This window comes from Diabrotica virgifera, chromosome 6, assembly GCF_917563875.1.
Source record: "Diabrotica virgifera virgifera chromosome 6, PGI_DIABVI_V3a".
Lineage (NCBI taxonomy): Eukaryota > Metazoa > Arthropoda > Insecta > Coleoptera > Chrysomelidae > Diabrotica > Diabrotica virgifera.
The window spans coordinates 234627814-234651180 of NC_065448.1; positions in this window are offsets into that span (position 1 = coordinate 234627814).

Consider the following 23367-nt stretch of genomic DNA (forward strand, 5'->3'; position numbering starts at 1 on the left):
GAAATGTTACATTTTTTAGGCCATACCTTGCATTTGTTAGAGGAGTCAATTTTATTTTTTTTTAATGTGTAGGTGGGATCAGTAGAAGCGTATGTTCAAGTTTTTGGGGTCGCCACCCTTGACCCCCCGGCCGCCATCTCGGAAAAGGTTTCGCGCTATGTCTCGTAAACTACCAACCCTACGGAAAATCTAATAAAATATAAAATGTAGCAAATTAAATTTTTTACAATTTTGTTTCTATTACTTTTTATCGTCAAGTGACCGACAAAAAAGATATAAACAAAAATAAGTAAACATTTTTCAACAAGTTTCCTTTTGGAGGTTATAACTTTTTTTCAGTTTATTTTGCAATAAAATAACATTATAGCAATTTTATAGAGGGTTTTTCAGCGAACAATTCCCACTATATAGGTGTTTAATTCTATATATTTATCTAGGTTTTACAGCGCTCCAAACTTGACCAGATTCTCGAATGCTCAAAGGGCGTACAATAAAAACAAAACGTTAGGCTCACTTTTCTATCATGATATTTTTTTATTCATACAATTTATTATGATTTTAACATTCCCATGCTATTATTAATCTATTTTTGACCTTTCTCATCAGGGCCGCGTTTAGGTCAAATGACGCCCTAGGCAATTCTCTAGTAGCCGACCTTCAAGCATGTGCCATTTTTACGAAAAAAAAAATGCAAGCAGATTTTTTTATTTAAATAAGAATGTTAGGTTCTTCAAATAATGTTTGGAAATGTGTTAAAAATATTCTTTATTTTACATCAGGCGTACTTTACATAATAAGTATGTTTGAGCGTTTTGACCTGAGCCCAATGCATGCGCTTTAAAGCATGATACGTAGAAATTGCCTGTTTGTAGCCGCGCCTACTCGATCGATTTTAAATGAGAGATGCATTAAAAACATTACTCAAGCACTATGTGTTTATAGCTTTGTTTAACAATAAAAAAATTAATTTTTAGCAATGCAAATAATCAAAACCGGTATAATTTGACATGAACTTTTGAATGCGGTAAGCAGAATCGCTATTTTATTTTTTAATCAAAAGTTATTCGGGTTCAAAAATTGCAATTTTTCGATATTTTGAAAGTTCAACCGCGTTTATCTCGACAACTACGCATCCTACGAAAAAACTTGTAACATGTTTTGCTTAGAATGACCCAAAAAAATAGAAAAAAGGTTTGTTTTGCTAAGAATCGCTGTTATGTAATTCCTCAAGTTCTTTGTTTATAACAATCTTATCGACATCTGGATCAACTGTGAACCCCAAAAATTCGAGTTCTACGGGACAAAATACATAAAAAAACTTGGATAAGTCTATCTGAATAAAGTATGCCGTTGTACCTCCCCCTCCCCCCCCCCCCCCCGGGCCACTAGACGAAGTGCAATTGTATATTACAACATGGTTTTTAATTTCAAATTACATTTCAATAACAATAACTGATATTTTTCCTTTCGTTTTTTGAGTTAAAAGTTAAAGTATATTTTAATAAATAAATTATTTTTATTAAATAAATATTTATTGAACATAATTTATTTATTAAAGTATACCTTAACTTTTTCTATTCATAATGATTTATGTTTTAATAAAGTATGATTAATAAAGTATGATTACAAAAAATGGTTTTTTGAGAAAAAATTATTTTTTTAAAAATTGTTTAAAAAATTAGACTGCTTATTAATTAATAAATGTCTAGACAAATTGCATATTTGTAATGTACACAAAATTACATTCAAATTAAAAAGAAGAAAGATCAAAATCCATTGAGTAGATCCGAGATATAGAAAATGATAGTAGTTTTAACTTGATTTTTTAGTTTTTGAACTCATGTATTTGTCGGCTCCCGCCAGGTAGCTGACAACTTTTTTAGTTATTGTTTACCTATAGGATGAAAACCTACATGTTTCCTGCCTAGAGTTCGCATCCGTTTTTAATTATTAACAATTTAGTGCAATCAAAGCAGTAGCTCCCCTTCACTGACCATGACTAGTCACCATTTGAACTACATTTTTAAAAATTCGAGTAAAATATCACCTTTTCGAATATGTAAAAAGATGTTTTCTACGGACAATATTTTTAAAGTTATTCTAAATGTTTATAAACTAGGATTTTTTTCTATATTAGATAATTTTTTATCTTTTATTAATACCTACATTTTGATAGTATGTATCACTTTTCTACTTTCATTTGGCATACGCAGAATTATCCTATCTGCATTATTTTCTGTCATTTGTTATTGCAAAACAAAGGTCTCTGGCATAAACAAATAGAATAACTTTTAAACTGATTAATGGATCGGTCTCAAATTTTGAGGGTTTGTTATGTACCCCAATACCCAACTGAGTGAAACACTACAGTTCGAAGTTAGTTTTAGTAAAAGTTATTAATAAATAACGATTTTCAGTTATTTTGCAGTTTACCAAGCAACAAATTAACTTTTTGACTTTCAAAAATCGTCATTTTGAAGGTTTTCAATGTTCTAAAAAAAAATAAATTTTGTAATTTTATATCAACTATTTAGCTTTTTAATTGAGTGCAAAAAATCGCGTTGATTCCACTAAATTGTTACTAACTAAAAAACGGACGCGAACTCTAGGCAGGAAACATGTAGGTTTTCATCCCATAGGTCAACAGTCAACAATAACTAAAAAAGTAGTCAGCTACCTCAATATTGTACTGTCTCGAACATGGTCTATTTCTTGCTTATTTCCCTGGAGTATATCTGTGCGACGACACGAATCTTATGTACATAAGTCTATTCAACTAACTCGATGTCCTACTGTAGACAAGTCAAATCTTTAGTTTCTGCAAAATGTGCAATATTGAAGTGTTCAATGGCTCACCGCCTTTGCCCAGCTGCCAGCGGCCTAATTATCACTAAATTTATGACTTCCGTCATTTTTGAATGAATAGTGTTAAGATAACAGAATGCTGTTTGTTTTATTTTTGTTATGAATGCAATTTGTTTTATTCTATTTAGAAATGAATGCCCACTTCTATTTCATTGATGGATGAACATACATACTTGTTATTCGATTTTAATTTTTATATACAAATATTTTTTGTACTGTATTTTTGCCGGCCTAGGCAACTGCCTATATTGCCTAATGGATAAAGCACCCCTGTTTCTCATCACTATAAAACTATAAAACTAGAAGCCTAAATACCTATAGAAAAAGTCCAAGAAGTTGTTTGAGGACAAATTCGCCGGTCCAGCGATTTGCCGGTCCAAAAAATGATTTTTAAGTATTGAAAATAGGGATTAAATGAAGAGTAATCGTCGAGGAGCATCAGTATTCTGTATGGCGTTTGTTTTTTGATAACGATGGCTTTTATTTTCATCGATATTGGTTCGAATTTTATTATCTTAATTTAATCGCCCCATTTTCAACCCTGTCTACAGTTATGCATCTCAAACAAGGTCTAACATAGCGCGTATTTCAATAACGACGCAACTACCCTATAGTGGCTCAGCACATTTTTACAATTCGGTCTTTTTGTATCATCTTTACATAGTATTTTAGAAGTTAATTGTGCAATAAACAGGAATTGACCAAATTTGAAGTTACGCCATTTTTCTTCCGTATCGGACTGAATACCTATCTGCCGGCTATTACTTTTATTATTATAATTTATCCTAGGTGGCACAGCAGTCGGTCCCCCTTTACTTAACTTATTCTTACAGTTGCGCTACCTATTTGGCCACGTGCCAAGTCGTATTAAAAATTGTGAAAATTATTTTGAGTTTTATAGATAATACTATTGAGAGTCTTGTGGGTAAAATTTATATTTTTGTGATTAGATAAGCATTTTGTGTTTTTTGTAAGAGCGCATCATGAGTGGTGGTTACTTTATTTGTAAGAAACCTCTAGGGAAAATTTTTTGTCAGTGGGAAAGTGGAGCCATCTTTACTCACTGTTGTCGGCGAACGTTTTTTGTCTCTTTATATGGTGGAAATAAAGACGATTCTCTGGAAACCCTAAGATACAAACGATTCGCTAAAAAAGTGACAAAAAATGCTTTTAATCTCTTCTCACTTCCTCCAACACAATATGAAGCCCGTTTCCACAGACTCCGAGTGTATCACAAGATTCAGTCATGGCTCGTTAAACATTGTGATCCAGAAAATTGGGGCTGGAAAACGCATGGAAAATTTTGGATACCAATCCAAACTTCCAAGCCTCCAGTACCCCCGAGCTTATGAAATTCATCTTTAGCAAATGCAATGAAAACTGGAAGTGCACGTGGTTGCCGAAAAGCAGACCTCAAATGTTCAGCAGTGTGCCTTTATGTGGTAGTGAAAGTTGCAGCAACATCGTGGGCATATCAACATTAATTATTGAAGAAAATGAATTGGTAGATAAATTACCGACAATGACGCCAACTCTAATTCACCTGGATACTGATTCAGATCTTGACTCGCAGCCTGGACCATCGAAAAAAATAAAAAAAAAATAACTAATAAATATATCTTTTTCAACATATAATAATAAATAATATTATTTTGTCTAGAAATTGTCCGTGGATTAGGCATATTGGGGATACCACACAAAAAACGCGCCTCCAGACTCTACCTCATAGGTGGCCGGGAAAGAGTCAAAAATAGCTTAATAATAGCGTAGGAATGTTAAAAGTTAAAATCATAATAAATAAAAATATAGGTAGAAAAGTAAGCCCAAGGTTTTGCTTTTATTGTATTCATACGAGAATTCCAGAATCTGGTCAAGTTTGGAGCGCTGTAAAAGCTAGATAGATAATAGTAGATTATACCACGAGACAATAATGATGGCTATTATTCCCGAGGAATATTTACGAACCGAGCCGCGTTAGCGGCGAGGGAGTAACATTCCGAGGGAATGAGAGCCATTATTGCGAGTAGTATACTCTACTTTATCTACGACAAATTAATTAATTTAAGATTTTTAATTAGTTCTGTCGCTAGGGGGGGTACAACGGCCTCCTGTATTCAGATGGACTTACCTAAGTTTTTTTTATGTATTTTGACCTGTAGAACACGAATTTTTTGGGTAACAGTTGATCCGGATGTCGATAAGATTGTTATAAACCAAGAAGTTGAGGAATCACATAACAGCGATTTCTCGCAAAACAAAACATTTTTTTGTATTTTTTGGGCCATTTTAACCAAAAAATGTTCCTACAAATTTTTTCGTAGGATTCATAGTTTTCGAGATAAACGCGGTTGAACTTTCAAAAAATCGAAAAATTGGAATTTTTGAACCCGAAAAACTTTTGATTAAAAAATAAAATAGCAATTCTGCTTACCGCATTTGAAAGTTCAAGTCAAATTATATCGGTTTTAATTATTTGTATTGCCAAAAATGTATTATTTTATTGTTAAAACAAAGCTATAAACACCTAGTGCTTGAGTGATGTTTCAATGATTTCTCATTTAAAATCGAACGAGTACGTAGAGGAGGTAAAAGTGCAAGCGGTGCTATTTCTAAGTAGCATGCATTAAAACGCATGTATTAGGCACGGAAAACAGTATGTGTTTATAGCTTTTTTTAACAATCAATAAATAAATTTTTAGCAATACAAATATTCAAAACAGATATAATTTGACTTAAACTTTTAAAGGCGGTAAGCAGAATTGCTATTTTATTTTTTATTCAAACGTTATTCGGGTTCAAAAATTGCAATTTTTCCATTTTTTGAAAGTTCAACCGCGTTTATCTCGAAAACTATGTATCCTACGAAAAACTTGTAGGAACATTTTTTGGTTAGAATGACCCAAAAAATACAAAAAAATGTTTTGTTTGGCGAGAAATCGCTGTTATGTAATTCCTCAACTTCTTTGTTTATAACAATCTTATCGACATCCGGATCAACTGTTACCCAAAAAATTCGTGTTCTACGGGTCAAAATACATAAAAAAAACTTGGGTAAGTCCATCTGAATTAAGAAGGCCGTTGTACCTCCCCTGGCGACAGGACTAAATGAACAACTATACTATTCATATACAGTGCGGTGGAATAAGTGTTGCCCCCCCTGTTAACTTATTTATTTTAAGAATATAAGCAAAACGCTCGGACAGGTCGATTATTAAACTAACCATAGTATATTATAGCATCAACGTTTCAAACTTTACGCGATCCCTCTTCAGGTGACAGGCATAACTTTGATTTTTTTAAATGGTAAAGTACATCATCTGACACCTCATTTAACAGCTTTTAAAATACTGCTTTCAAAAATGTATAATACTTTAATCCTTTTTGAGATCGCAGGCCCAAAATTTCAGTCGAACTATTTTTAAACGCATTAATTTTTTTCAAATTCTGAGAAAAGTAATAAGTATTTTTAAAAAGTTTAAACGCAGAATGAAAGATTAGATTATTACCGAGGGCTGACAGTCCCTTAGAATAAACAAAAGGTTTCTTTTGAATGATAAATTTAAAATTAAAAATCACACTAAATTTTCTCTTTTTTCCACCACTGTGACTTATTAAAATAAACATTATAGGAGCTCTCAGGGACTTTGGACCATCGAGAATTCTGTAATATTTCATTCTGCGTTTAAATTTTTCAAAAATATTTATTGGTTTTTTCAGGATTCGAAAAAAATTATTGCATTTAGAAAGAATTCGACCGAAATTTTTCGCCTACGCTCTCAAACAGGATTAAAGTATTATACATTTTTGAACTCAGTATTTTAAGAGCTTTTAAATGAGGTGTCACATGATGTACTTTCCCATTTAAAAAAATCAAAGTTATGGCTGTCACCTGAAGAGGGATCGCGTAAAGTTAGAAACTTTGATGCTATAATATACTATGGTTAGTTTAAAAATCGACCTGTCCGAGCGTTTTGCTTATATTCTTAAAATAAACAAGTTAACAGGGGGGGGCAACACTTATTCCACCGCACTGTTTACATATATATAATAACAAATATACTATTCGTTTGACAGTGACACTTTTTGAGGTTGATTATTTTGTTTCCGTGGTGAATTTTGTGATTGTTGTGCCAGAGGGATTAATAGCTATTAATCCCGCATTATTAATCCCTAAGGGATTATTATATGGCATTATATTGCAAACACCACAAGTATAATACATATATTATGTATCAGTCGTAGATAAATAAAATTAAACAACTTTATAGTAGAAGTTGTTCGCTGAAAAATCCTCTATAAAATCGCTATGATGATATTTTATTGTAAAATGAAAGGAAAAAAAAGTTATAACCTCCAAAAGGAAACTTATAACTTTCTTGTTGGTCACTTGACGATAAAAATTAATAGATATAAAATTGTAGAAAATTTAATTTGCTACATTTTGTGTGTAACTAAATTTTCTGTATGGTTGCTAGTTTAGGAGCGCGAAAGCCCTTTGTACCCCTTTTCCAAGATGGCGGCTGGGGACAAGGGCGGCGACCACAAAAACTTGAACTTAAGCTTTTACTGAACTCCCTACACATTAAAAAAATAAAATTGACTCCTCTAAGAAATGCAACCCTAAATGTAACATTTCAATGGATACTGTCCTTAATAGTAAAATATTAATTATTAAAGTCTCTAGTGTTTGATGTCCCATCAAGGCACTCGAATCGTCCTTTTATTTAACCTTTCCATCCTCGTCCAATGCGACACTCTAATTCAACGGTGAAAACCATGGAAGGTGAAAATGTCAAGTAAATATAGAAGCCCTAAATGAAACGGCGACACTTCCAGACTATTTTATTGAGGTCTTAGAAGGAAGGATTTCTCCAAGCTATTTTTTACTTTCACATCCAGAATTCAAGGATTTGTATTGATGAAAGGTTAAGGCAGAGACGGAGACGGACGGCTTTCAGACCAATTGAACCCTGCAAATATTTCGAAAAGAGTAAATCAAACGTTAAAGGGAGATAAAGGACCTAACATATTTTTTATTTTGATTTTCCTGGTCCTTTATTTAACGGCGTGAAAATATTTCATTTCGCCAGCGTCGAATGATTTAGGAGTGCTTTGTCGTACTCGTAAACTAGAATGAATGGGCTCTTAAATATATTTCTTACGGAAAAGCACAATACGTGACAATATAATTCAACCCATAATATATACTCTTTATATATAAATGAGGACAAGATACCAATTCTTTAAGGTTTGACAAAAAATGCATTATAGATAAATTATTAAATACTCAACAAATAGGGAACTTGCATCAAAATTATATTCCAGAAATATTACTGATAAACGTTATTTAATGCTGTTAAAAGAACCCCAGTTTACAAAAAAACTCATATTTTATTATTTTGAAATAAATATAAGCAATTAAAAACTGCAGAATTTAAATTATTCTTTCAACGAGCGGAATCGGTTGTGACGTCAGACAGTTTGTTGGTCGTCCTTATAAACGGGCGAAAGCGATAAGTATTGCAACGCTGCAACGGTATATTATGTGATAAAATCATAAGGAATCATAAAATCGTAATGGTAGGGGAGCCCAAGCGGGGATTTTTGCAGTTACTCGAACGCGTCAGATTATTACATGGGGAGAAACCTTGTACCCTGAAAATGTACCTCTACCATATATTGGCTCTTAATGCAGGGGAGTTCGTTAAGGGGACCGAAAAAAAATCTATCCTTAGAAAAACTCATAATTGTCAGATTAAGATAAAGTAAGTTAAGTATATGCAAGACAGTGTATATTTAAAAAATCTAACGATTTGAGAGGGGCGTAAGGAAATGGGCGAGTCCCAAAGTTTCACAAGAAAATAGCGAATATTTCGCGAAATGAATGACAGATCGAAAAACTAAAAAATACGTGCTCAATATTTTTCAAAAATCTATCGAATGATACCAAACACGATTTTACACGGAGAGGGGTGGGGGTAAATTTAAAATTTTAAATACGAATCCCGCTATATTTCGCGAAATGAACATCAGATCGAAAAACTTATAATACACTTATTCAATATTTTTGAAAAATCTGTCGAATGGCACCAAACACGACCTCCCACGGAGGTGGGGTGGGGGGTTACTTTAAAATATTAAATGGTAGCCCCCAATTTTATTGCAGATTTGGATTCCTTACGTAAAAATAAGTAATTTTTATTCGAGACATTTTCTGAATTATGGATAGATGGCGCTATAATCTAAAAAACAATTGTTGGAAATGGAAAATTAAATTAAAAATGGAAAGTCCCCACTAAAATGGAAAACTTTACTTTACTTTTTTTGGTTTTAGGACCTACTTTTCACAACCTAATATGTCCCCTTAACGCTCGAGTGACTGCACATTTAGGGTACTTTGCTCCCCTACCATAAAGGATTAGTATTAAAAACAATGTTCTTTGTAATACTATAGTAAATACGTATTATATTGTATATCGCATTAATATAATATTATACTATATTAGGTGTTATATAATTGCATTATATTATTATTGTATTGTGTAGCAAAAAAGTGAACATAAAATATGTAGGTACTTATTGAACTGATATGTAGATGAAAATAGAGTCTGATTTTTATACTCACATTAAAATGATCCTCACATGTCTTCTGTGAAATATCTTTCTCATTTCTTTAGCATGCCTTTAACCATTTTAAACGACGTTTTTGATCTTGAGTTACACGAATGAATAGTATTCAGGGCGTTTTATAAGTGGTATATATGGAAGTGGTATGGAATAAATGGAAAGTATACAATATCTGTAATATTGTTTTTGTGTTGCTTTCATCCAGATTTGCTTCCATTAACAGATTTAGCCATACGGCTCACACTCCCTCTAAGGGGAAAATTGACTCATCCCAGGTACCTACGGTATCAAAAAGATTGAGCTCTGGTGGGACTCTTTCTGTGTTATCGAGCCCTAGGTGACTTGGAATGCAGGTGTATCTTCCAAAAATGTTCATACACTTCTGGCCGTCGCGAATAGTACAGCTTTCTGCATGGTCTTATAAAGATGTTCATTCAGACCCAGCTTTCTTATGCTTTCGAGGAGAGTCTTCGGAATGACCCCAGTAGTAGACATAATAATCGGTATCGTCTGGGTACTTTGCATTCTCCATTGCCTTCGTATTTGAATTTCCAGATCCCTGTACTTGGCGATCTTTTCAGTAAATTTACTACGAAGATTATTGTTGTTAGGTATCGCCACATCAATTAGTGTTGTTTGTCTTGTTAATTTATTAACTAGTACGAGATCTGATCTATTATGTGCCACTGTTTGGTCTGTGAGCACAGTGCGGTCCCAGTATAGCTTGTAGTTGCCATCCTCAAGCATACTCTCAGGGACGTATTGATAATATGGGAGATGGTCCGTTTGTAGGAGTCCCAGCTTGATAGCTATCTCTTGATGAAGGATTTTTCCCACTGCGTCATGCCGTTCCTTGTATTCAGTTGCAGCAAATGCCTGGCAGCCCCCTGTAAGATGTTGGATGGTTTCTTGGGCTTGACATCCATATCGGCATCTGTCGTTTTGAACCTGAGGGTCTTTGAGGGAGGACGGTCCAATATTATTATCAATATTATTAAAGCACAGATAAAAAGAAATTATACACGAAAAAAAATCTAACTTTCAAAACACAATGTTTTTAAATCAACGAACTGTCAATTTTAAATACAAACAATCTTCCAGTGTTGCCAGTTCTTTTTTCTCTTATCCTGGAACGAGCAGCGTGACGTCACATAGCGTGCTGAACTTTTCGTGTTGGATAGTTGCCGATCACAACTTTAAATGTTCATTGTAAATGAAATATTGCGATTTGAGGGTTGATATTTGGTATGTTGTTTCTATATGTAGACAAATATAATAAATAATTAAAAAAAAATTGTCAACTTCCCTATTGTATAAAGTAAAAAAATATTAGAAACAGCAAAAACAAAATAATTTTAATAAAACTCTTATCCAAATTTAAACTATATAATTCCCACAAAAATTAGAAAAACCTTTCTTTGGCTGTCTCTCAAGTGCCTTTTTAAATAACTGGTCCGAGTAAACATAGAACAATGTTGGCGACAAAATGCAACCTTGTTTGACTCCGAGTTGTATAGAGATTGCATCGGTGTAGTTATACCCTATTCCACAAACATACGACTGTGTTGAATTATCTCGACAACGAATATTTTATTGTGCAAAATATCTTCTTCTTCTTCTTTTTATATAGACATTACTCTGTCTGTTTTTCAATGTGCCTTCAGTAAGTTGTCATTCCATCTTTTTCGTGGTCTTCCCACTGATCGTCTTCCTATTGGGGAACCGTCTCTCGCCGTCCTTACTACTCTATTTGTTGTCATTCGGCTTATTTGGTCGTTCCATTCTACTCTTCTGCTTTTCACCCAGTTATTAATGTTGTGCACCTTGCATCTCCTTCGTATATCTGCACTTCTAGCTCTATCCCACATCGTCTTACCATCGATTTTTCGCAATGTTTTCATCTCTGCTGTTTCTAGCATTATTTTTGTCCTTTCTGTATCAGGTCGTGTTTCTGCCGCGTATGTCATTATTGGTCTGATGACTGTTTTGTAAATTCTGCCTTTCACTTCTTTTCCGATGCTTTTATTTCTCCATATTGTTTCATTCAAGCAACCTTCGGCACTGTTTGCTTTATTTACCTAATCTTCCACTTCTGTTTCGAGCTTTCCGTAGCTGCATAGTGTGATGCCTAGATATTTAAACTCCATGACTTGTTCTATTATTTGACCCTCCAGCTCTAATTTACACCTTATTAGATCTGCTGTTATAACCATGCATTTAGTCTTTTTTGGGGAAATTAACATGTTAAATTTTCTAGCGGTTATATTAAATTCGTGCAGCATACGTTGTAAATCATCTTCACTTTGAGATATTAGTATTGCGTCGTCTGCATAGCAGATTATTTTAAGTTGTTTTTCTCCCATTTGGTATCCTTTTTTTGTTCCTACTTTTTATTATTATTTCGTCCATGATCAGGTTGAACAACACAGGACTCAGGGAATCTCCCTGTCTTATCCTATTGCCAGCTTCAATTGGGTCAGTTAGTTCTTCATCTACTTTTACTTTTATTGTGTTGTTCTGGTAGATATTTTCGATCGTTTTAATTATTCCTAGAGGTACCTCTCTTTGGTACAATAAATGGATAACGTCCTTTAATTTGACCCTGTCGAATGCCTTCTTAAGGTCCACGAAACATAAGTATGCCGGTTTGTTGTATTCTAACGATTTTTCTTGAATCTGCCTCATTATAAATATAGCGTCGGTGCATGATCTTCCCGTCCTAAAACCTTGTTGTTCTTCTGCTAATGTTATAATTTTATTCAGTTTGTTTGTTATCACTTTTCTCGTTAATTTTAGTGTTGTGTTTAATAAATTAATTCCTCTGTAATTCTCCGGGCTCGATTTTTCTCCCTTTTTGAAGATAGGTATTAGGATGCTTGATCTCCATTCTTGTGGTATTCTATTTTGTTCTATTATTTTTTGGATTAGTTTTAATAATTGTTTGGTCAGGTCTTGTGCTCCATACTTTAGGAGTTCATTCGATATTCTGTCCTCTCCTGGTGATTTTTCATTTTTTAATTTCCTTAATGCTTCCGTTACCTCTGCTTCTTCTATATTTGTTTCTTCGTTTGTTGTCACTTCAGGTGTTGGTGGTTCGTTATCGTTATCTTTAGCAAACAGAGATCGAAAATAGTCTGCCCAAGTTTCCTTCTGAATGTGTTTCGTTTTTATTAGTTCGTTCATCTATTTTCTTTGTCCTCTGATCATTCTCCATATTTCCTTTTGTGTTCCGTAGAAGTCGTGTTCCATCTGTTTTGAGAAACTCTCCTAGTGTTCTCTTTTTATTTGTCTGACTAGAGTGTTTGTTTCGTTTCTAATTCTTTTATAGTGGTTGTATGCCTGTTGTGTTTGTTGTGTTCTGTATTGTAAAAAGGCTTTCTTCTTTTCTTCACATTTTATCTTCACTTCCTCTCGAAACCATGGGTTTTCTTTTTTGATATATTGGTATTCGTTACTTTCCCCTCTCCAAGTGATTCTGTTGCTGCGTTAATTATGTTACTTTTGAGTTTTTCTCAGCTTTCCGCGATGTTATCGTTGTCTAGTATTTCATTATCAGCAATCTTCTCTGATATTCTTTTTCTATATAAGTACTCCGTGGATTCCGTACTTAGTCCTTCGACTTTGATTTTTGTTTGTGTTGGTGCCACTCTCTGAGGTTTGAAGCATTTCATGGTGATTTTATGCAAAATATGAAGAACGAAAGTAAATTGCAAATTACATTGTTGTTTATTAGAATAATTATTTTAGAGCCATTTACTTCCGTACTATTCGTTGTCGCGATAATCCAAAACAGTCGTATATTCGTGGAATGAACCATAATATCTCCGATTTTTACGGTATTAGAATCCCCTATATAAATAAAAAATAACCAACTGTAATAAAAGCTTTTTTACCTGAAAGGGATAAAAAACAGAGATTGCCGCAACCTTGCCCCGCCTTCACCCTCTCCCACTTTACCGACGAAATTGGATGGGGTGTACCTTACTCGTCCTAACATCGAGAATCAAATGAAGTGTAAAAACATTAGAATTTTATGAGAGGGATCAAAAGTTAAAAAAGTTTCCATAAAAGATTTATATAGCGGAGAGTGCTACAACTTTCCAATTGGAATTTATCAAAGTAAGTGGAAGCGGTGGACTCACTCGGTTTTGAAAGAAGTTCTTTTGGTAGAAGTGGCAGATTGAAGTTTAGCAGGGGTCGGGAAATATAAAAAGCGTACAAAATTACTGGGAACTTTTTATTTAAATTTTACCGCAACATGATTGTGTAAGATGATTGGAATTGATGGAAAGAGGCTTGGTTCACAATTTTCTAAGGTTATGTGAGGAACAAATAGCATAGGTATAAAAAACAAAACATCTGAATCATCATCATCAGTTAGCCTTTATTTGTCTACTGCTGAAAGTAAGCCTACCGCAAAGCCTTGAGCTTCTTGCATCCAATTTTAGTCTAGGCGCCAGAGGGGTCACCGTGTAATATTCAATTCTGATGGACAAACTCAACGGTTTCTTATGGATTTTTGGCTACTGATTACGAATTTCGAGGGGGGATTTCGATCTGAGTGGTCAAAAAATTGTTATAAACAATTTAATTGTTTATAAATTGTTTATAAGGCTCTGGCTCATAAACTAAAAGAGATAAAAAAAATGTTTCAAATAAAATTTGTTCCTTAATAAAAAACGAAGAAACCACCGTTTACTAAACTTAAATCCAACAATTGGAACTCAAGATATTGTAAAATTAGTGCACAATGCAAATTGCAAATTGCAAAATAAGTATTTTTCGAAGCTTTATCGATCGTAACTCGGCTTTTACGCATGCAAATGAGCCTTAGAAAGTGCCGTTTTAAAGCTTAATTAACAGGCTTCCAAACAAAGTTTGTTAAATTACTTAATCTTCATTTGTTTTAAAGTTATACCCGTTTGAACTTACAATTTTCTTAAAAATATTGTACATTCATTTGTTTATATGGGTTTCAAGCAAAATTGAGCTATAAACATTTATACTTTAATGAACAATAATGATAGAAAAACTCAAAAGGGACAATTTGAGGTTTCGGAAATGTCCATAAGATTATTTTTGGCCAAGATATAGATATTTTAATGGCGCGCTATGAGGCGGAAGATCGGCTTACAGTCAATTAAGTATTTTTCGACGCTTTATCGATCGTAACTCGGCTTCTACGCAGTAAAATGAGCTTTTCATGGTCTCATTTTAAAGCTTAATTAATAGACTTCCAAACAAAGTTGTCAAATTATTTATCTTCATTTGTTCTAAAGTTATACTCGTTTGAAGTTATAATTTTCTTAAATAATTTGTACATTAATTTTTGTATAAGGGTTTTTAGTAAATTTGAGCAATAAACATTTATACTTTAATTAAAACTAGTAATAGAAAAACTAAGAAGGTGTATTTTGAGTTTAGGAAATTGTTCGTAGGTTTATTTTTGGCCAAGATATTGATAATATAATAGCACGCTCTGAGGCTCAAGATCAACTCACAGTCAAGTAATAAATATCATGGTAAATATACCGATCGACTGCTCTAGTGTTACGCTATTTTGCTCAGGAAGCCTTAACTATTCTTAACATGTCTATCAATGTCTACAATAATATAATATACTACTGTCAATTCTGTCTATTTGTTACAACAAAGTCATTGTCTCTTAATAGTGTAATGTGATTTTGATTCGTTGCAATAATGAATAATTTAGTTAATAATAAATTATGTATTATATGTCAAAAAAATATCAACATCAAAGTGTCTTCTACTGAGAACGGTTGTGCACGTATAATTGAAACAGCAAATATTCGTAAAGATTTTTCTCTTGTTTTCACTTGTTGAAGGAGGCATTTCTCTTGTTAAAGATATGCCACCAACATCAAACTCAATCCACTTACATATAAAACGAGCACTTTTGTGGTGTACACACAACTAACGTGCCTCGAAGATTCTGCAAAAGAACTTGATCCACTTGTATATGGATATCTTATAGATAATGAAACTCTGAAGCCCCAAAAAGTTTTAATTTGAATGCCTTCAAAATCAGATTTAGTACCACCATGTGTCTGTAAAAATTGCTCGAAGAATTTATGCAGATGTAAAAAAGCTGAGATTCCCTGTATATCTCGATGCAGATGTATGAAAGAAAATGTTTGTAAAAATAGTAATAATAAATAATATCAACTCACTTTTTAGCTATATTTCTGAAATATTAGTTGTTAATGTATTTTTTTTTTCCATTTAGTACAAAAAATAGAAGACAAATTAAATAGAATGAAAGGTGATACGAGATACAGTATGATGATTTAATTATAAGAAGTACGTCGAACCCGCTTATTGGAATAGCCTTCGTGCCAAGCAAAACTATTCCTATAACCGAGATATTCTAATAACCGATCATTGGTGGCCAGTAAACACGTTCCGGGACCTCATATTTCTATTCCTTAAAGCGGGATATTCTTTAAAAAGGTATTCTAATAAGCGGGTTAGACTGTATATGATAAAATTTTATTAGTATCTTCAAAAATGAAAAATGAAGATAACGTATATATACATAGAAATTATAATTTGCATCGAGATCTTAGCGCGTGAACCTTTACGCTGTGAGCCAATCTTGCGCCTCATAGCGCGCCATTAAAATATCGATATCTTAGCCAAAAATAAACTTACGAACAGTTTCGTAAGCTCAAATTGTTCCTTTTGAGTTTTTCTATCATTATTGTTAATTAAAGTATAAATGTTTATAGCTCAAATTTGCTTGAAACCCTTATAAACAAATGAATGTGCAATATTTTCAAGAAAATTATAAATTCAAACGGGTATAACTTTAAAACAAATGAAGATGAAATAATTTAACAAACTTTGTTTGGAAGCCTCTTAATTAGTCTTTAAAAGAATATCTTACGAGGCTCATTTACATGCGTAGAAGCCGAGTTACGATCGATAAAGCTTCGAAAAATACTTATTTTGCAATTTGCAATTTGCATTGTGCACTAATTTTACAATATCTTGAGTTCTAATTGTCGGATTTAAGTTTGGTAAACGGTGTTTTCTTCGTTATTTATTAAGAAACACATTTTATTTGAAACATTTTTTTGTATCTTTTTTAGTTTATGAGCCAAAGCCTTATAAACAATTTATAAACAATTAAATTGTTTATAACAATTTTTTGACCACTCGGATCGAAATCCCCCCTCGAAATTCGTAATCAGCAGCCAAAAATCCATAAGAAACCGTTGAGTTTGTCCATCAGAATTGAAAATGACACGGTGACCTCTATTTGGCGCCTAGACTAATTTGTGGTCGTGCTCTTTATATGATCCGTCCATCTAGCCGGTGGTCATGCTCTGCTTCGCTATGCTTCTTGTCTTCGTCGATATTCCAGAATCCTCTCTTCTATCTGGACCATGACTTTCAATTTGAATTTTATCGCTGACTACAAGGTTGGTCATAAATTTTGTCTTTGAAGTCTTAATTTTAATAACAATTGGTTTTGACGCTTCATAGAGCATTTCCAGATTTTGGTAGGCTGTCTATCTGTCTGTCCGTCCGACCGTGAATATAACTCCTCCGTCATTATACCAGGCAGAATAATAAATGAGGTGCCAAATGAAAGCTTATAATCCAAGGATCGTACTAAAGGTGAGAAATTTGACCTAGGCTGTCTGTCTGTCTGTCTGTCTGTCCGACCGCGAATACAACTCCTCCGTCATTAGGTATACCAGGTAGAATGACAAATAAGGTGTAGAATGAAAGCTTATATTCCAAGAATGGTACTAAAAATGAGAAATTTGACCCAAGATTTCTGGTTTTAAAAATGCTACCAGAAGTACTGTTTTAAAGTCAGCGGCATAGTACAAGTGATATATTATTCGACGCACCTTCGCAAGACGAGAACAAATATGTATATACTTCCGGCTTCGTGACTATCTGTCCGTCTGTCCGTCCGTCCGCGAATACAACTATTCCGTTATTAATGCAGATAGAATGGCAAATGAGGTGTCGAATGAGAGCTAATAACCTAAGGATGGTATTGAAAATGAGAAATTTGACATCGAACTTCCGGTTTTAGAGTTGCAACCGTAAGTACTGTTTTAAAGTCACCAAAATAATTTTAGCGATATATCATTCGACGTGCCTTAGCAAGATGATCACAAATCTAAAATTTTGGTTTTTTTATCATTTCCGGTTAAAAAGTTCTAACCAGAAGTACCATATTATAGCCGCAGAAATAGTACGTGTAACATATCAATCGAAGCGTATTGAAAAGTCGAGTTTGAATCTTTAGTTCTGGTTTTGAAGTCATCTCTGTTTAAACAATGATGACCCAAAGTTTGGTAAAAATGACTCAAAATTATTAAAATCGTATATCAATCGGCGCAAAGTTACAAGAAGTGTTCAAATACCGATTTCCAGTTCTATTCTCGATTATTTTGGGTGAAAACCTAGGACTTACGAAGTCCAATTACTTGTTTTAGATTAAAGTTTGAGAAATGCTATTTTCTTTATTTTTATTAAAGAAACAAATCTTATTTGAAAATTGTATTTTATCCCTTTTAGTTTACGAGCTAGGCTATGAACAATTTATAAACAAATCAATTATTTACACTAAAAATTGACTACTCGTATCGAAATTCGTAATCAGCAGCCAAAAATACATAAAAAATTTGGGTGGTTCCATCAGAATTGAAAAAGCCACAGTTACCTATATTTAGCGCCTAGACCATATATTTTAAGTGACCTTTAACAATTGTAAGAGATATGAGTTTATAATTAGTGGAAAAATAGGCCTATGTTGGAATCACAATGCCGAACCCTACACAATACGCATTCTGTTGAATATCACAATCTCGAACATTCGTACCGACGCGAATAGCCACAATTATTGCGCCCTTATCCATGCAGCAGTAGTTCTTGAATGGGTGATTACCCTAATTCATACCCTTCTCCACCCCATCCGACTTCTCCAATGAATACTAAGATTCTCGAACCGTTCCAGAATGTGCAGAATTCAGGAAGTTTGCGGGGACTCCTTCCAGAAAAATGATTTCATGGGCGGGAATAGCAAGCCTGGTGTATTAAGGGTTTATATAGAGAGTTTCCATTAATGCAAAAACTAATATCCAGGGTGAGTTAAAAAACTACCGGGATATATACTATACTAAAATCACAATAAATGTGCACTAGAAATAAACAAACGAAGATACGTTGAATGTATACGAGGAGCACTCCTGAATCCTGATTTACAATGTATAAACTTTGTAAATCATGATCTGGGAGTGCTCCTTGTAACAATCAACGTATCTTGGTTTGTTTATTTCTAGTGCATCTTTATTGTGATTTTAGCATAGGGTTACGTTATTTGGATCCAAATATGTACATTTCACCAAATATTGTTTTTAAGGAAATATTAATGCGGAAAGACACACATTTTGTTCAATTTTTTTAATTTACTTTTTTTTTGTGAGTAATTTTAGTGGATATCGGCATGAATATCATGTACTCTACAAAAAAGTCATTAAAATATTTTGTATGATACAGGTGTAAGCACCAACCATCTAGATGTAGACTACAGGCCCATGTCCAAAATGGATGGGTCATATGAACCACCAGGTGACGTATATATGACGATATAAGAGCATAAAATAATAAGATTCAGCACTATGCCGTCACTTGTAAGCAGTCCAACTGAGTGCTGCTGAGAATTCAAAAGTGCAGGTAGAGTGGGTACATTTTGGTCATATATTTTTGTACGGCATTTTTACCATAGATAGATCCATGAAAAATAATAAGAAAGCGCGCAGTGCCGTACAAAAATGGCGAGCCACCAAGTTGGTAAATTTTTTTGATATTCTGACAATTTCCATGGTAAATTTGGTCATTTGATTCTGTACGGCATCAGCTTCATACTGTTTTAATACAACTTCTAATTAATTATTCCGCAACGCCGTACAAAAATCATGCGACAAGGGGAAAAAATCGAGGGTTGCAATCCCCTCTCTTTCCGTGGTCCGGGGGGTGATTTGAAAAAGTACGGCTTCGGTTCCAAAACATTATTTAGCACTCAAAAGTACTATTAAAAATAATGCCGTCAAAATATTATTGTTCATTTGAATGTACTCGTATATTAATACTTATGTTAATTTCATGGTATACTTGATTTATAAAGCTAAAAAAATTATTTCACTCTGTACGGCAACTTTTTCTTTAACATTATATTGTAAAGTATAACTGCTATATAGTATTGCCGTTCAAATGAAACTGTTCTAAAAAAATTATAGAGAAATACAAAAACAGAATTTTTTTAAAATACTGCCACAGTTTAAATATTCATAGATTAATAAAATAGAGCAATTTTATACATTTATCCTTTATTTTAAATAGTATTAAGATAAATAAATTAGGAAAAAATGATGCCGTACATTTTAATGCATACCATATCTTTTAGGTTGATGACGCTACCATTTTAAAGGTACATAGTATCAAAAGTCAGCAAAGTATAATAGTACCATTTTAAAGGTCATTTGATACTGTACGGCAGCCTTTCCCAACCGGTGGGTCGCGACCCACTAGTGGGTCGCGGACAGATTTCAGGTGGGTCGCGGCGTGGTTCTTACAGCAGCTGAGTAGCGTACAGAGTACAGAATAGCGTATCATCATGGGTGAGGGATGGGTCGCGAATATGAAAAAAGATCAGAAGGTGGGTCGCCAGACATGAAAGTTTGGGAACCACTGCTGTACGGTATTAACATATTTTTGAAGAGAACAATTATTATTGATAATATAGGATAAAATCATTATGACGTCTAACTGAAGTGAAAGGGTGTGTAGGTATGTAATATCCAAGAATTGAAACTGTAAATCCTAGTATCAACAGTTTTGTATACTTTTTGGTTTAATATATACTTCAAGTAATATTGTTACATGTATATAATTGATTTGTTTCATTGTAATGATGTGAATAAATAAAACAACTACTATTTTTTAGAAAAATTACTACTATAAAACGACTACTTAGCACACAGTACAGTATTATAGGCAGGTGTAGATATTATGCCTACAAATGCTAAACGTCGTAACATAACGTTGCTCCTTAAGCGATATAAATATATGTAAATTATATTTATTTAATATTTTTATTACTTTTTTATCTGAACTTTCATGAACTTTCAAATTTGTACGGCGTTAACTTTTTAAAAATTGCATTAAGTACAAATGAACTATCTAAATGCCGCATAAAAAATATCGTCATAAATTTCACCTTAAATTTCGTTATATGGATTTTCCGTACATTTCATTCTGTGGATTTTTCCTTGAGCTATTTTTTCCTACAAACCTTTGGACCAACGAAAATGTATGGCATGTAAAATAATGTTATCTATGCATAAAATACTTTTAAAACAAATTAATTTTATGTTGTTTCAAATCACCCCCCGGACCACGGAAAGAGAGGGGATTGCAACCCTCAATTTTTTCCCCTTGTCGCGTGATTTTTGTACGGCGTTGCGGAATAATGGATTAAAAGTTGTATTGAAACAGTATGAAACTGATGCCGTACAGAATCAAATAACCAAATTTACCCTGGAAATTGTCAGAAAATCAAAAGAATTTACCAACTTTGTGGCTCGCCATTTTTGTACGGCACTGCGCACTATCTTATTATTTTTCATGGATCTATCTATGGTAAAAATGCCGTACAAAAATATATGACCAAAATGTACCCACTCTACCTGCACTTTTGAATTCTCACCAGCACTCAGTTGGACTGCTTACAAGTGACGGCATAGCGCTGAATCTTATTATTTTATGCTCTTATATCGTCCTATATACGTCACCTTTTAGTTCATATGACCCATCCATTTTGGACATGGGCCTGTAGTCTAATGGAGTTGGGATGTCAGACAGATTGAGTAGAATCAGTTCAAAATGAAATGAGAGATGTAACAAAAACTGCTAAAAGTTTTAGACATCTTGTTGGTTTCACCGGAAATATAACTTTATTAGAAAACAAACGAACTGCACATTTTTTCTTGAAATCAGCATTAAACATGCAAATCAATGAAACACCAGCTTGCATTATCGCCAAAAGTAGCGCAATAGCAAAGATTTTTCAGATGTGAAAATTAATCGTTTGGGAGAAATCTACAATGGCGGACAAGAGGTCATTGGAGACACTAGATAGAACTTTGAAAGATATAAATGACAACCAAAACATTTATGGTAGAGCCATCATTCTATTCTCAGTGGATTTGCGTCAGACTCTTCCGACTATTCCCCAATCAACAGCTGGGAACGAACTAAACGCAGGACTAAATCATCCAATTTGTGGCGGTATATAAAGACGCTCCAATTGACAACGAACATGCGAGTGTTTTGGCAACAAGATCAAAGTTATGTCAGGTTTTTGAAGCAGTTGTTAGACATTAGAAATGGTAAAGTCGCTACTGACACCTTAATCAAATTCATCACATTACCCACAGATTTCTGCTATTTCATAGACACAGAAAGAGGACCTTATTATCATAATTGATTGAGTGACCGAGCAATATTTGCGGCAAAAACACAGATGTCAGTGATTTTAATGTGACCACTCAGAATTTTGTTTCGGTATAGTTGCTTTCGTACAAATCAGCTGACAGTTATGAACCAGAATAGAATAGTAACTATTCTACAAAATTTTTAAATTTATTGGAATTGCCTTGACTCACACCTCACAATTTACAATTAAACATAGGATCAGTTGCCATTATCAACATTAATCAACCTCGAAGGTGCAATGGAACGAGACTGACTGTGAAGTGTGAAGAAGCTAATGAATAATGTCATTGAGACAACAATCAACAAGGAAAAATACATAGAGAAATATGTCTTGGAATTCAGAAGAATTCGCATATATCGATGATTTGAACGGACTTACCATTTGATTTTCATCTACAATTTCCCGTGCGTTTGGCGTTTGCAATGACGATAAAAAAATCACAAGTCAATCGTTGGACGTTTGCAGTATTAACTTGGAGTTTTAATGTTTCGCGCATGGATAATTATTCGCGCGTCGGAAAACCGTCATCGTATATTTGTATATTTACGCACCGCAAAAAACAAAACCATTATGTATCAGCATTAAATTTATTCGGCTTTTTTCATGCATAATATTTTTGGGGTATTTTCTTGGGGGTTTTTATAATTAAAAAATTTAATAGGTTAAATTTTAAAAGAAATAATCAAAATTTAGATAGACTGTATATGCAAATTGGCAGTATAGTCGGTTCACTAAACTCAGACACAACTGGCTAGCGATTTTAGTAGGTAATTTTTTTGTTTTTGGCCAAATTTGTCAAAATGGGCAAAATTACTAACTATTTAGTAATTATTAATTATATAGTAATTATTTTTTTTATCAATTTTACCAAATTGACAAAATTACTTACTAAAATCACTAGCCAGTTGTGTCTGAGTTTAGAGAACCGACTATACCTATTTTTTGAATCAATAACAAAAATGCCTGAAGCTTAAAAAATCTTGCTTTTTAATTATCTCTAAATGCAATTTTCTTTGAAAAATGTAAAGTAATTACGTCAAATCGTGAGCATATCTTAAGGCTAAACTTTGATCAGGGCAAAATAAGATTTTTTACTTCAATAACCATAGAGCCAATGAGGGGATTTGTTTCGAGAAGTAAGCTTCAAAGTTTTTTAATAAAACACAGTCATTTTAAGTTTCATATTAGAAAATATTCTTTAAAGAAAAACATATATAAAGTTCATCAATGTTCTTTACAAGCTACAAGAAAGATAATTATACAGGGTGAGTTTTTAGTGCGGGATCGGTCGATAATTCCATTACGGTATAAAATATCGAAAAAAGTTATTTAGA